This window comes from Oryza sativa, chromosome 12 (assembly GCF_034140825.1).
Source record: "Oryza sativa Japonica Group chromosome 12, ASM3414082v1".
NCBI classification, from domain to species: domain Eukaryota; kingdom Viridiplantae; phylum Streptophyta; class Magnoliopsida; order Poales; family Poaceae; genus Oryza; species Oryza sativa.
The window spans coordinates 5,459,825-5,475,200 of record NC_089046.1 but is presented as its reverse complement, the minus strand read 5'-3'; the positions used below and the strand labels follow the sequence as shown (position 1 = coordinate 5,475,200).

General features: G+C 41.0%; 2 long non-coding RNA genes and 1 other non-coding gene across 3 annotated transcripts; 2 read left to right on the top strand and 1 right to left on the bottom strand.

The window, feature by feature from the left end:
- Positions 1-920: 920 nt before the first annotated feature.
- Positions 921-6,880, top strand: LOC136354787 (uncharacterized). Its single transcript, XR_010738551.1, has 2 exons — positions 921-1,988; positions 5,992-6,880. It is a non-coding gene; the product is annotated as an uncharacterized lncRNA (long non-coding RNA).
- LOC4351744 (uncharacterized) lies at positions 3,620-4,205 on the bottom strand. Its single transcript, XR_010738552.1, has 2 exons — positions 4,145-4,205; positions 3,620-3,840 (listed from the first exon to the last, which is right to left on the bottom strand). It is a non-coding gene; the product is annotated as an uncharacterized protein (transcript).
- A 5,386-nt stretch (positions 6,881-12,266) lies between the features above and the next one.
- Positions 12,267-15,009, top strand: LOC9270080 (uncharacterized). The gene is made up of 3 exons (XR_010738559.1): positions 12,267-12,759; positions 12,842-13,515; positions 14,580-15,009. It is a non-coding gene; the product is annotated as an uncharacterized lncRNA (long non-coding RNA).
- Positions 15,010-15,376: the final 367 nt, after the last annotated feature.

The window sequence follows — 15,376 nt, the reverse complement described above, 5'->3', positions numbered from 1 at the left end:
TTAGGTGGCACAATGTGGATAATCTCCAAGTAATTAAACAGTGGAGTAGATCTCTTAATAGTGGGCAAGTTATACTTGCTACCTAAAACACGGTCTCCAGGCAAATACATTCTTATGAATATACCGCAGCCAATGTTTGGGACTCCACTACCTTGTGTTCAACCAAATTTTAAATAATCTCATTTTTCAAAACATATTCTCGAAAAATAACACATGTGGGTAATCATCGTGAGATGTAGACCTCTGTGAGATGGGCGAAATGCTCGCTGCCTAGGTTATGACCAGTGCGGTCAATTTGTAGGACTCCATCGGGTAATCATCTCAGAATGTAGACCACTTGATGATTGGCGAGATACTCGCTGCCTAAGTTATGGTCGATATGACCAAAGTATAGGACTCCATCGACATGTGATTAATTTCCAAGTCAAAGTGTGAAGTGGAACATGCATTAAATCCTCCATTAATTATGTTGTACATAATTAAGAGAATTTGCTAAATCAAAATACAAAATTTATAGAATTTTGTAAATTAATAAAGCGAGAAAGTAGAGCGTGTCTTGAAATAATATGCAAAAGGCATGTTATTAAGACAACAAATAAATTTAGTGAAACAGGGTATTTAAATAAACACCTATGTTAATAAACACGTAACATCAGTGGTCTATAGGACCATTACATAATTGTTTGTACAACTGATAAACTGCTTCGACTAAATTACATAAAACATAGGGACTAAAATGTAATTGCTGCTAAAAATAAAATTAAAAACTAAATTTAAATGATAAAATGGGTGGTGGGCCGAAATCTAAAGGAATCGGCCCACCACTGTGCGGCATTGGGCCGGCAAAAAGGGGCAGCGGGGCGCTAGGGCGCGGCTCATTAGGCCCGACAGCAAAAGGCCGGGGGGGGGGGGGGGGGGGCGTCGGGGGGGAGTTAGGGTTAGAACCCTAACCGCCCCCCGCGGGATTTCCGCCGCCGCTACCATGCATTTCGCCGCCGCCCTCGCCGTTCCGTTGCCACCGCAGCCGTGGGGCACGCCGCCGACGCCGCCGTGGGGCACCACGCCGACGCCGCCGTTGGGGGCGCGGCCGACGCCGCCGAGGTGCGCCGCCGATGGGGGGCATCGCCGACGGCGCCGTTGGGGGCGCCGCCGACTCCACCGCCGTCTCCACCTTCTACCGCCGCCACCGCCTCCATTTCCACCGCAGCCTCACGCCTCCACCGCCACCTCCCATCCACCACCACCTCCACCACCGCCATCCACCATCCGCCGCCGCCGCCGTGTCCCCCTCATCGGCCGGCGGCATGCCGGCCGGCTTTAGGCCGACGATCCCGACTCCTCATCAGAGTCAGAGACCGGCCGGACCCGAATACCGTTCCCCCCCCCACGCCATTTGGTATCGTGCGGCTTTGGGAGCCATGGGAAACGGCGATGAACGTATGGCGGAGGCCGGGACGGCGTGCAGCGGTGGCTCCAGCGTGGCGACATGTTGGAGACGGTGTAAAGAGGGGCGGCTCCCCTTTGCGCGCCGCCATGGTTCCGGTACGGCCGAATCCTGGTGGCGCGGGAGTGGGGTAGCGTTGAAAGCTTGGCGTTGGCTGCGACGTTGATGGAGGTGGGGAAGGAGCGGTTGGTGGTGACGGAGTGGCGACGAACGGGGCCGGCAGCGACTCCATTTCCAGTGGGAGTTCACACGGCTCGCCGGGCATTGTCACCACCGCCGTCCATCCATGGTGGGCACAGTACTGTACCCCTTGCACAAGGATCCGGCGAGGTGCTTCGGCAACCGGAGGCGGAGGAGGAGGTGCGACAGGGACGGGCGGGGGGGGGAGGGGGGGTGTTGTGAGTGGCGGCGGCCACCAACCCTAGCCCTGCCTCCGCGGGATCCCCGGCGCGTCCTCCTCATCGATCGACGAAGAAGATGGCGAAGCCGGCGTGCGCGCTGATGGCGAGGGAGGCCGAGAACGGCATCCATGATCCAATGAAAGGTAGGCATCGTACCTTCTCTGATGATTCTTCTGTTCGCTTTTCTGTTAGATCAAAAGCAATGTTTCTTCCTTCTTTCACTTTGCGATCTCCTTCGCGAGGGCAAAAGTGCTGATAACGTGTTGAATGTGGATAGAATTGATTGAGCGAGAGAGAGAATTGAACACAAATAGAGCGAATCGATAGATTTCTCATTGATCAACTTCTGTTCGCTTTTCTGTTAGATCAAAAGCAATGTTTCTTCCTTCTTTCACTTTGCGATCTCCTTCGCGAGGGCAAAAGTGCTGATAACGTGTTGAATGTGGATAGAATTGATTGAGCGAGAGAGAGAATTGAACACAAATAGAGCGAATCGATAGATTTCTCATTGATCAACAGTACATTTATACAATGTGAAGCGGTGTCAACCGCAGGGGATACGATGTTTGGGAACATCATGTCGGTTGTCGAGAGGGACGCTAAAGGGAGAGAGAGGAGCGATCTCCTCTTCTCTACCGGTTAGATAGGAACCGTTGTTCCTATTTCCTTGGGTGGATGAGATCACCCGTAGTTTCTTAACACAAACATGGCAGCTCCAGGCCTCCAGCGAGCGGAGGCGGCAATTCAATTAAGGAGGGAGCTGGTGTCCTTTTGTTTCTCCTTTCTAGTTTATGGCAATAATAAAAATCACATTGGTTGCTCAGTTCAAATCATCAAGCGGCGTGAAAATAATTGGCTGTAGATTCGTTGAAGCAAAAGGCCGGATTTAATACCATTATCTAAAAAAATCAAGCGGTGGAAATCATGATATTGTTTTGTACTCATGTTGGTTGCCCAGTAATAACTAGCAGGATAAATTGGAAACTACAACGATCTGTCTAGTCTCTGTAAGCGAAAACAAACAGAAATATTCAACCAGTTGGTTTTTATATAAGACTTGGAATGGACTTTTAAATTCAAGTTTGGTACAAATTCAGAAGTAAATTAAAATGTAAATCTATTGATGCCATACTGTAGCAGTAAAATTAAATACAAAGAGCCATACTGAAGCAGTAATCTTAATTATATCAAAATTTTATTACGTTTGCCAAAATTTGGGTTAAATTTAAAACATGGGAAGAATCAGTTTGAAACATGACCAAAGTTCATGCGCAAAATTATGTATCTCAAAATAGAGGCAAATGTGAAAGTGGAGTAAAAAAAACATAAGAAAATATGAAGGGTATACTTGTCTTTTTACCTCACATTTAACACCATTAGCAAGAGTTAATAGGACGCTGATTCGTCTAAAAAATTTAGGGAAAAAAACCGAAAACACTAAAGCACATGAACAAAATTAATACACCAAACTAGGGTTGCAGACTTACAGTTACCATCAAAAGTAGTGCTAGTAAACAACAATCTCGCTGTTTGGGCCGTTTACACTATTAATTGGGCTCTCAGAGTTTGGGCCGAGATGTATGAAGTCATCATCTTTCTTCTTTTTTTTTTGGGCAAACTACACAATTTCGGATTTCAGAACAATCGGAGCTCTTATTGTTTCAGAACAATTCATGAGAGCTATATCTCAATTCCAATTAAGTTCACGAATTTCAAAAAATTTTGTGTTTCAAAACTTTTTGTGAAAAACGCATATGTAGTTGAAAGTTAAAACTACAAGCATGTTCATTCACCCAAAATTTACGCCGGTGTCCACACTATCTGAATATTTTGTCACCTGTTGGTAACTAGAGCTTGATTGCAAAATAAGCCCCTGTTCCAGCAATTGCACCCAGAGGGGTAGAAACCATGTAGACCCATATCTGGGTGTAATTCCCTGCGACAATGGCTGTACCAAGTGTTCTTGCAGGGTTCATTGATGCTCCTGTCGACGGCCTGTCACCCAAAATTGAGGACAAAAATCACTAAACCAAGAAAACTCTAGAGACAAATCAAAGGTAGTTTTTCACACTTCTATCTAGTCTAACTACATGAACAGCTAGTACTAGTGAATGATGAATAATGACAGATTAAATTGGCTGTTTATCCATTTTTCTTAGTGTTACTTAGGAGGTGGAATACGAATTATATGAAACTGAATTTCAGCAAATCTGTGTACTTGTAAATGCACAATAGGATTTCACACGCATACCCTGCGACAAGAACGTTGTAAATGCACAATAGGATTTCACACGCATACCCTGCGACAAGAACGTTCATCATCGCTGTACCACCGACTGCCACTGCTATCAACTCTTTAACCTGAAAATATAATCATCCTAATTAAGATCATTAAGTAATAACACAAGATAAACTCTTAGATAACAAGAAGAAATATGTAGTTTTGTTTAACGAAAATAGGGTGACGTAGTAGGAAATCTAGCTACTCCCTCCGTTACATATTTTAGTCATTGTGACTTTAATTCAAATATAATATATATATATATAGCAACCTAGCTTTTCAACACAATACAAATACTACCTCCATTCCAAAATATAAGTCACAACCACTCTTAAGGGCCCCTTTGATTTGGAGAAAAAACATAGGAATTACAGAGGATTTCAATCCTATAAGAAAATTTCCTATGAAGCCCTTTGAAACAAAGGATTGAATCCTATCAAATTCTTTGAAATTCCTATGTAATGGACAATCCTATAGAGATTTTGGAGGAAATTTAATAAGAGCTTCAACCTCCTGGTAACTTTCCTTTGAGTCTATCTCTCTCATCCAATTCCTGCATTTTTCCTCCAGTTCAATCAAACGGTCATTCCTATGTTTTTTCTGCACTTTCCAATCCTCTGTTTTACACTTACATTCCTACTAAAATCCTATGTATTTTCTATTTCTACGTTTTTTCAATCCTGCGATTCAAATGGGCCCTAAACCCAAAGACCAAGAAATAATTATTATCTTGTAGCTTGAATCATTCTGACAAATATAACGCATGCATCCAATAAGATTAGATAATATGAGAGTGGAGGATTTAAAAAAGTAATAATTTAATGGAGAAAATGTCATAGTTAATTGTATATTTGCACGCATGTCTTATATTATGGAACATCTAAAAAAAGTGGTTGTGCCTTATATTATGGAACAGAGGGAGTATATGATCAAAAAAATGGAAGTGGAAGAGACTACAGATCGGGCGCTCGATTCGGATTGGGAAAAATCGGGCGCTGACGTCAGTGCCACGCATGCATGCAAAACCACTTTAAACTAATTTTTCTCTTAAATTATTTATTCAAATCATGATCCGATTGCACCATTAAATTCGTTGCAATTAAATATTCAAAACAAGACCACACATGGATCTATTCCGACGAAATTTTTGTTGGCTTATTATTGAATTATTTTTAAATGTTGCACGATGTTCCACCAAGTATATCGGAATTGTTTCACTAAGTATATCGAAAATGTTTCAATCGTTTAAATCGGATGTTGTTTCACCTTATTAAAAACAATGTTTCAGCAAATAGCGAAAAAATGTTTCAGTTCACTGTAACATTAGATCTATACGTAGTGAAACATTGTGAGTACACTAGGTGAAATATTTTTGGTGGAACAAAAAATGAAAAGAATTCCCTTAATATAGGGTTTCCAAAATATGTGGGTGATTTGTTGTAAAAGAATGTTTCATTCACTTCAACATTAAACCTATACAAAGTGAAACATCATGAGTATACTAGGTGAAACATTTTTGGTGGAACAAAAAATGAAACGAATTCCCTTAATAGGGGGTTTTCTAAAATATGTGGATAATTTGTTGCAATAGAGTTGTGTGTGTGGACACGTCGTAGGCTAGGGAGGAGCGCACGCGCCCTGGCATGCACGCACGCGGAGGGCAGGGGGAGCGCCCGATTTCTGCTCCTTTCGCCGGTCACCCGACGATAATCATTCTCGTCAAAAAAAAATGTACAATATCATATTTAATGAAACTAATTTAGTGTTGTAGATATTTTTTTATATAAATTTGATAGATAAATAATGATTAAGATAATTTATAATATAAAACGGAGGTAGTAATTATACTGCGTTGGGATCGGCAGAGACAGCGGTGATGACGAAGAGGAGAACAAACGTGGTGACGAACTCGAGGAAGAACGCCTCCACCGTCCCCACCTTGGGCACGCTCACCATCCACCCTCGGCTCGCCGGATGGAAGATCCCGTCGACGGCGGCGGCGGCGGCGACGGCGCCGAGGACCTGCGCGGCGGCGTAGGGCAGGAGGTGCGCGGGCTGGAGGCGCCCGAACGCGGCCATGGCGACGCTGACCGCCGGGTTGATGTGGGCGCCGGAGACGTGGGCGAGCGACATGACGAGCACCGCCACGGCGAGCCCGATGGACGCCGCCACGCCGACGAGGCCCTCCACGCCGCCGCGCTGCGCGTCGGTCACGATGGTGGAGAGCATGGCGAAGATCAGGATGAACGTGCCCACGAACTCGGCCGCCGCCTTCTTCGCGAGGGGTGGACATGGCCGCCGCCGCCATGATCGACGACGAGGTCCATGACCACGAGACCGAGAGGCCGGTGGCGGTTCTTCGGGATTGACGACGACCAGCTCGATTGGCGTGATCTTGGAGCTATGACTTCTGCCGTCGTCGAAACTGGTGGACTCCAAATTTGCGGCGGCGGCGGCGGCGGTGGCCGAGGTGGACGCCGGTGATGAACCTTCATCCATTTTCTTTGAAGCAGAATGGGTTTTGGAGCCCGACATGCACACGCATGTGTAATATCCAATTCCAATGTGAACGGTGATAGCTAGCTGTATTTTTTTTTTCTCAGAATTAGTGGGCTTTTTATTTTTCATTTTTTTAAAAGTTTGAGTCTGGTTCAAGATGGAATATGCTGTCCCTACATGGTATCTTGTTGTTTAGAAAAAAACATTCTACTAATTCTTTTATTACATAGATGTAAAAGCAGAATATGATTTTCAGAGGTTGGTGGTGGAGCAATTCTTCTCCAAGAGCAAAGAAAGCCAAGAGGAGGAGTTGACCTTTGAGAGTTGACAAAAACGATAATTAAATTAAGAATTTTTGTAGATCTTCGAAATCGAAATCGTCACTGGTGTTACTATCTAGGTGATGATTTCCCACACTACAAGAATTACTAAATACTCATCTTCAACATGTTTTTTTTTTCAACAATGGAGCTAGGAGTAAAAAGAATATTAGTTATTAACAATAGATAAAACTGGTTAGCCAAGCAATTGGAGAAAAATAAAATTTAGTAGGCTGTGTAGAAAATTGTAGATGAAATATTGGGTTGTTGGCTAATATTTGCATCGCAAGAATCTAAGGTAGGAAAAAATGATAAAAAGTTAAGGTTTATTAATACTAATCCTGAATGATGAACAAATTAAATGATATCCTACTCTTTTATGCGGAATATATAGATGAATATATATCAAGAATTATAAAAATGATAAATATATATATTGATATATTGTGGACATAATGTGAGGGCTAAGGGGTGATGGTTGGATATGCTTACTTTTTTTTTTAAGAACATATGCTTACGTTGTGGACATATGTTTTTAAGTTGCTAAGATCATATATAAAAATTGTACACACAAATTACTTTTTGTCGCTAATAAGCCGTTACGGGTTATAATAAGTTCTGGATAACCGATGAGGCCCCTCATTATACCGTTGATTAGAGCACCCGCAATGGTAAAGTAATGTGCTATCTATAAAACATGTACATCTCAGCAATAGACTAGATTAATAGTAAATCACTTCAATGGTATGTCTACATGGGTATCTATAGCTCTCTAATTCATTGCCTCGTTTTTCTCTATAGACTATCTCTAAGTTAGTAGATAACTTTGCTCTCTCTCTTCATTTAATCTCTTCCAAGTAGGAAAATATGCTGACATGGATCTCTTGTAGATAGCATATAGATAACCATTGAGGGTGCCCTTATTGATGGTACGAGTGTATGACGTGTTCTAGCAGCCCCCTTCAAATTTTCAACGAACACAGATGAAGAGACACCAACAACACTGCTACAGCAAGGGTATTAATTTGGGAGCTCTAGCCAGATTGAAGTGGAGTATATCTGATGAAGAAGAACAGTTGAGCAGACGGGTGGATCAATATTAACAAATCGTTCTCTAGCTCACTCGGTTTTTGGACTTTCGGTAGAGAACAGCAGAGAATTCTCTGAAGATTGTTGAACTTGAACAGTAAACTGAAGAAACATGAGAGAGACAGAGTTTGGCGCTGCAAAGCAGAATGCAAAAAAGCTAATTACAAGAACTATAAATATATCTTCTCTCAAGATTATCAGCTCATAATCTGACATTGATGCACCCGGGCTTGTCAATGCACACATTCTTGGAGTATTAATCTGACAATAATACGCTGTGACAGTATGCGAACCTTTTCTTGGAGTAACCGCGAACGATGCTCGTGATGTGTGCGATTTGCTCAGCAGAAGGCTTACTGCATGTGGGCATAGCCAAAGCATCCCCCGCCATTAAAGCCACCGTTGGATAGAGAACCGACCCGTGAACCTTCCACCAGTTGAGAATATCAAAACCTGATGTTGGATCATGGACTAGCTCATCCTTCAGATAACGGTCGAGGTCTGTTTGGGCTTCTCCTCGGCAGTGCTCATCCCATGCTTGTTGCAGTGGATCAGTGCTGCTAACGGCCACCACATTCATGGCACTACCATGATCTTCAACATAGTCAGAGTATAGCTTAGTGATATTTTGTGTTACCTTAGAGATATAATCGGCTGCAGCCTCGGTGCCGAAGGCTGTTTGGAAAATAAATTTTGTGCGTGCGAGTTTGTACCGAGGATCAAGTACAAGTGGTATAGACCAGACCGGGTAGGAATCTTGTATAGCCTTCTCTATAGCGACCATTGCTTCTCCAAGAACGTCTGCAACATAGTTGCCATCTTTGGCGCCAGGAAAGCCATTAGATTCATTGTAAGAAATTGCATTCTCTCCACTTGCCCGTGCTTTTTGATCCTTAAAAACTTCCCTCAGCTTAAATAATTCTATGAGACAGATTTGATGAAGTGTGACAATCGGGGGCAGAAATCCTTTGAATGGAACGGTATATTTCTCTCCAAAGCATATACGATAGTTCTTCAAACACTGAATCCGTTAATGAAGAGACTTTATTGCGAAGAACTTCCAACGAACAGTATTCCGAGTACCATTTTTCATCGTATGCCCATAGGTGATAATCTAGACCAAGTTGTGAAAGAAGCTGATGGCGCTCTTGTCTAGTCAAATCTAAATGCAGCAAGTTAGAGATAATATCATCTTTGAATCCTTGATGCACAATAAGCAGTCTAGCAATCGAGTGAATCACACTGTCCATGTAGGTGGTACAAATTAGCTCTCTCCTATTTGGATTGGTATAGTTTTGGTTTTTCTCTATTTCATTCCTCAGTTCATGTTCAAGGTTAATATCGTTGTCCTTTGTTTCCCATACCATCATGAACAGATTATTTAAAACCTCATCGTTTGAAAAACGAACCATAACTTTCTTAATTGCAAATTCACGGATATCCGGATCGAGACAAACTTCATCAACTCCCAACAACGGGCCATGGTAGTCAAGAAAAGGAACAATCACGTAAGCATCCATGATTACCTTGTGAAGATTCCATTCATCATCGATGAAGTGGCACGCCATATACAGCACATTCCCTTGGATGGTTCTGACCGTACCCACCGCGATACTGACCTTACTAGGGAAGTCGTATAGCCTGGAGAAGATGTCCTTCCTTGTTTCGTCGAATATAGCATCGCACATCTCCTCAATGGCAAGGCGCGAGGGCACCTCGAAATTGGGGTTGAGGCGGCGCAAGAAGCTTCTGAAGTAGTCGTCCTCGACGAGCGACGGGTCGTACCCGTGCAGCGCGATCATCCGAGCAAGGTCTCCGCTGGCCGCCGCTTCAGGGCCAGAAGAAGGCGGCGGTGGTGGTGCTGGATGTTGTGCTGATTCGGCGGCGCCGGGGGTTTCTTTGCGTTGCTCGTGGCGTTTCCAGTGCGCCCCAGGGTGCTCGTGCCGTGATTCTTGGTGTCTGCGCGGAGCACCACGGGACAATACTTACACCGCGCTTTGGCTTGCCCGTCTCCGTCGATGAAACAGGTGAAGTGCTTCCACACGTCTGACCGCGGGGCTATCTTGCTGATCTGAGCTTGCGATCGACGCCGGTGGGTGCTACTGCTCGCCTCTGCCATGTTTGGTCTTTTGATTAACTAGAAAGTAAGCCCACGCATCTGCGCGGGCACTTTATTTATTTATTGTTTGTAACAAATAATATGAAAGGTACTCGTCAAATTTATTTATTTATTGTTTTATTTATTTATTTATTGTTTTTAACTCATCAAATTTACTAAAACGACAGTAGACTATCTTATAATCTTCAGAAAAATAATCTATGTCATGAAATAAACTATAGACTTTGATATACTAAATGATAAGAATGCCTCTCAGAGTGAAAAAAAACATACTTTTTATCGATTGTATTTAAACTTGCCAACCAATACTATTTATTATCATTGTATCTGTACCGTCAACTGAACTCAATACATCTTTGAAAAAATAAAATTCATCTCCGCTTTATATTGAATTGTCTTTGTCTCACTTATGGCCAAATCTATGTATAAATATTTCAAAAATTCCCTTATATTGGTTAATGGACATAGTCGACCTTAGCTGTCATGGCTTTCTTCTCTAATGTGTTGAAACATGGATCCCGCATTAACATATCCATACCCCTTAAGACCAACGTGGTGCATCATTTTAACTCTTAGTTCATTTAAAAAGAACAACATCGGTAAGTAGCCCAATTGAGCTCTATTGCTAATGGTGGCCTCTCATTGGAGCCACTTCAATTTAACCATATGTGTGAACGTACGATACTTACGATAGCATAGCAATCTTGGTTTTCTATGCTTGGTGCTTAGAGAGAAGATATAGATGATGAAAATGGTTTTTTTAATTAAGTTTTGAGTTGATTTGTAGTATAAAGTAGACACATTTTGATATTAAGGTGTTAATCGGTACTATTATGTAATATTTCTTCTTCATTCAACACTATTAAAAAAAACACTCCCTCTGTCCAAAAAAACTAAATTCTTGAGTTTCCGTGTCTAACGTTTCACCGTCTATCTTATTTGAGAAAATTATGAAAAAATTTAAAAATATAAATCATGCATGAAATATTATTCATATTTTATCATCTGAAAATACTAATCATAAAAAAATTTCATATAAGAGACGGACGGTCAAATGTTGGACACGGAAACCTAAGAATTGAGTCTTTTTGGGATGGAGGGAGTATTTCTAAAGAAATGTACCACTTTCATCATTATTATTTACTCTTTGACAACATAATAGTCTAGTACCTAGTTCATTATCAACACCTGCTATTTATTATCAATGGTCAAGTAAGCAGGGTGTATGACATGCCAATCAGTTAAGCCTGACATATTAATATTTAAGGGGTTATATTATAGCAAGATAATTTGCTAAAATATCACATCCATATATGTATCATGTATATTTCCCGCTCCTAAAATACCAACCAAATATTTTATTAACAATTTTTAATTTGAGAATTTGGAGAAAAAAGTAATTTTGTTGGTATGCACGTTTTTTCTTCTCGCCTCCTGTCGTTTACGTTTACGTGTACTTTCACTGTGCACGTATGTACTTATATTCCTAATGAATAGTCGTAGGATATGGAAAAAATCATGTTGTCTATGTGCATTCCTTTCACCTAGTATTCTTTCTCTCATGCCTCTGTATATATGTACGTTTCTTCTGGATTTTTTCCCGATAAAATTAAAGAAATCCCTCTATTTCAGGCTATAAGACGTTTTGCCTCTAGTAAAAGTCAAACTGCTTTAAGTTTGACAAGTTTATAGAAAAAATAGTAATATTTTAAACCCAAGACAAATTTATTATGAATATATATATTCAATTATTGATTTGATGAAACTAATTTAGTATTATAAATATTACTATATTTGTCTATAAACTTAGTCAAACTTGAAAGAGATTAGGGGATGGACTATTTTGAAATATTTGTTTACTTAAAGATCGTGGGAATGGTGGAGAGTTAGCCATGCCACGTCATTGTTTTTTCTAGAAAACACCTTCTTTTGCTGCTAATCACGTTTTAGTTCGAATTAATGCCATCCACTCGATCGCGGGATTAAGATCCATCCGGCCGTTCATGTGGCTGCTCTTCCTGAGCCATAGGATCGGCGAAAGCATATTGGATGGTCCAGATTTTTTTTTGAGCAGATCAAGAGAAGAAAACCCTAGCCGCACTCAGCCCAGCCCGGCCTCGCACTCCTCTCTCACGCGCGCCGCCTCGCCCTCCTCGGCTATTCCTCCCCTCGCTTTGTGCCATCGTCGCCTCACCCTCCTCCTATTGTCGTTGCGCTGGCGCCGCCCTCCTTGCCAGTGGATCTAGCCATCCGGAGGAAGGAAGGGTCACGAGGCCATCAAGCCATCGCTGCCCTCTTCTCCCCTCTCATCTCCAGACCACTACCGCCTTCCTCTTCCTCTCCCTATCCTCGGTGAGCTACAGATCCGGTTTGGGGTCATTGGAATCGATGGTCTCGGCCTCCCCACTGGTGGATCCGATCACTGGAGTCATCGGTGAGCTACAGATCCGGTTTGGGGGTCAGCGGAATCGATGGTCTCGGCCTCCCCACTGGTTGATCCGATCACTGGAGTCACTTGCGACCATTGGTTTCCTTTCTGGTGAATCCTTTTGATACCCTTTCAACCACAATCGTTTTGTGCATACATTTAGCACAAAATCCATAAGGTAAGGCAATGGTTTTGACTCGCCATTGAGCATTTGCATTGCGTTTGCTGGTGTTTTTACATAATCCCCCATCTTGCCTTAGGTTCTGTGGAGAAACTGATGGGCTAGGATGAGGTGTAGGTCACAGATTATAGAGAGGACGACTTCCATGCTGCGCATCTACCGTCATGCTGAGCAAGCTATCGAGCTTTCTCCTCTCTTAAGCAGGGCTGCGAGATTTAGATTATGTTGAGTTTTTCTTGAGTTCAGATTACTTCATATGAATTTAGCTATCAGAAGTTCCATGGTTATTGGTTTTGTTGCTGCATTGTATGACACCCCTTGATAGAATGACATCAGGAAGAAAAAAGAAAACCATGCTAGGTATTACTACAAGGCTATAAGTATAAAGATTATATGTTATATGAGAGCATTCTACAAACAGGATATGCAATGGAAGGATATTCTTTTTATTAGCAGTGCTTAGGTACCAGCCAATAGCCCAGTACTGACATCAAAAGCCCTAGCTCTGATACTGGGAGCATAACACTTCGATAGACGGTGTGCAAATCCTTTATTGATGTCTAATTTGTTGCAACAAAATTATTACTACTTCACCGGATTTATGTGGTTTGTTGTGTTGGTCCAGTTCAACAAAGAAAGTTGGTAATTAAGATCATAGACGAAATGAAGCTTATGGTTGTTTTTTCATTGCTTGGTGGTGTTTCAGACAACTCAACCTGCTGCCACATATTCATAAACAAAACATTCTGACAGGTAGTTATTTAATACTATCCTACAAACTTACATTCTGCCAAAAAAAAAAAAACTTTCAGCATGCCTGATATTTTTATAATTTAATGTGTAAATGATGAAGAGTGCAAGCATCTAATTTTCTCCTCTGCCTTGACACAAGAGTTTAGGCCTCTGGAATGTCCTAGCAGCACTGAAAATACTCTATGCATATAAATTTTCTATGTTGCAAGTCACCAGTTATGCCAGTTTGCTTCTGGTTATGTCCACAACATATTCAATGTTGCAAAATAAGTATAATGCAGCTATGCTTCAGGTTACAGCTTCCAATCTGCATCTTTTAATATTACATTTAACTATTTCATTTTGTCAACATCGTTTAAACTGTTTTTTTCCCTTTTCCTAAGTAGTCAGTTGATACTATTCCAGTTGGGTAATCACATATGCGTCGTGCCTACTTCTACATTTGATTATTAGACCATGGTTTGAAATGCTATTTACTTGCTTACTTCTACATTTAAATTATCATGAATTGTGTTCAGGTTTGTATAATTTAAGGTTCGCGTAATTTAATGCACCTCAAAATTTAGGTATTTTCTTCTAAAAATAACATTCTGCCAAGTCAGGGATTTGGGATGGTAGTTTGCAGTTTGCTCATGTCCATACTCACTATTGTATCTTTACCCTTTACACAAAGTTCCATTATCACATAGTACTATGCGCAATACAATTAATTGCCTACATTTTGCTTTGTACTTCCTCCGTCCCATAAAAAACCAAATCCTAGGATGAATATGGACATAGTGTTTTTATGAGACGGAGGGAGTATAAATTAAGACTATCATTTTACTGCAGTTAGCCTGCATTCAGATTTAAAGATTTAACACCAAATCTTTCGTGTGCACCCGCATACCACATTCTGACATGTCAGATCATTAACACTGCCAATTGTTTTACTTCATTTTTTCTGCAAATAATATTGTGTTAATAAAATGTTTTTGTGTAATAGAGTTAATACAATGTTAACCTTCAAAATAATACATAATAATTGTATATGGTGTAGATTAATTGATATTTTGCCTTGGCAGATACAACCAAAAGAGATTATGGAGGATAAGATATCTTTATTTGTTTTTGGCAAAAGATGCAGTTGAGCTCAACTACATTATCTCCTCTGCAATAATTGTTTTTAGTACCATCCTGTATTCCAAGCATCCGTCAAATGTCATAGATGTTAGTATTGTACTATTGGTAAGTGAGAATTACCCAAGCCTTATTTTGTTGGCCTACGAATTACTTATATATATGACATTGTTGAAGCTGCAAATTTGATTAGAACTCTACTGGGTTTCAAGTTAGTCCATAGGTGCAATGAAATAAGGTTTTGCCATCCTATACAACATGCTTTAAGATATTCTGACATATTGTTAGTCGTGGAACTGTTTCTGTGATTGCCGCCTGTCACAATTTGACTCCATATTTATGTAAATGGATGAAGCAATTATATTTTGATTTTGATTTTGATTTAGTTGCTTGGCCATTCAAGCTAATGAGCTATATGATTGTTTAAGGATTTGTGTTGCCCATTTTCCACTATAGGTGAAGTTTATCTGAAACTTAATTGCTTTAGTACCATTTCCAAGTAGGTTGTTTGGGCCATGATCTAATTCTCTTTCCAATTTGTTGATAAGCCAGTAAACAAAAACAATCAGAGGTCTATACGATTTGGAATTTTCAGCCATGTTGAGTTGAAATGGTATTTTTCTCATAAATTGTAACGATGTCTTACAACATTTAAATGTTACAATAGAATTGTGATATGTGTTATATCTCATTAGTTTGTTTGAATACCTTAAGCTTATTTTGATTCCTTCTTTATTTACAC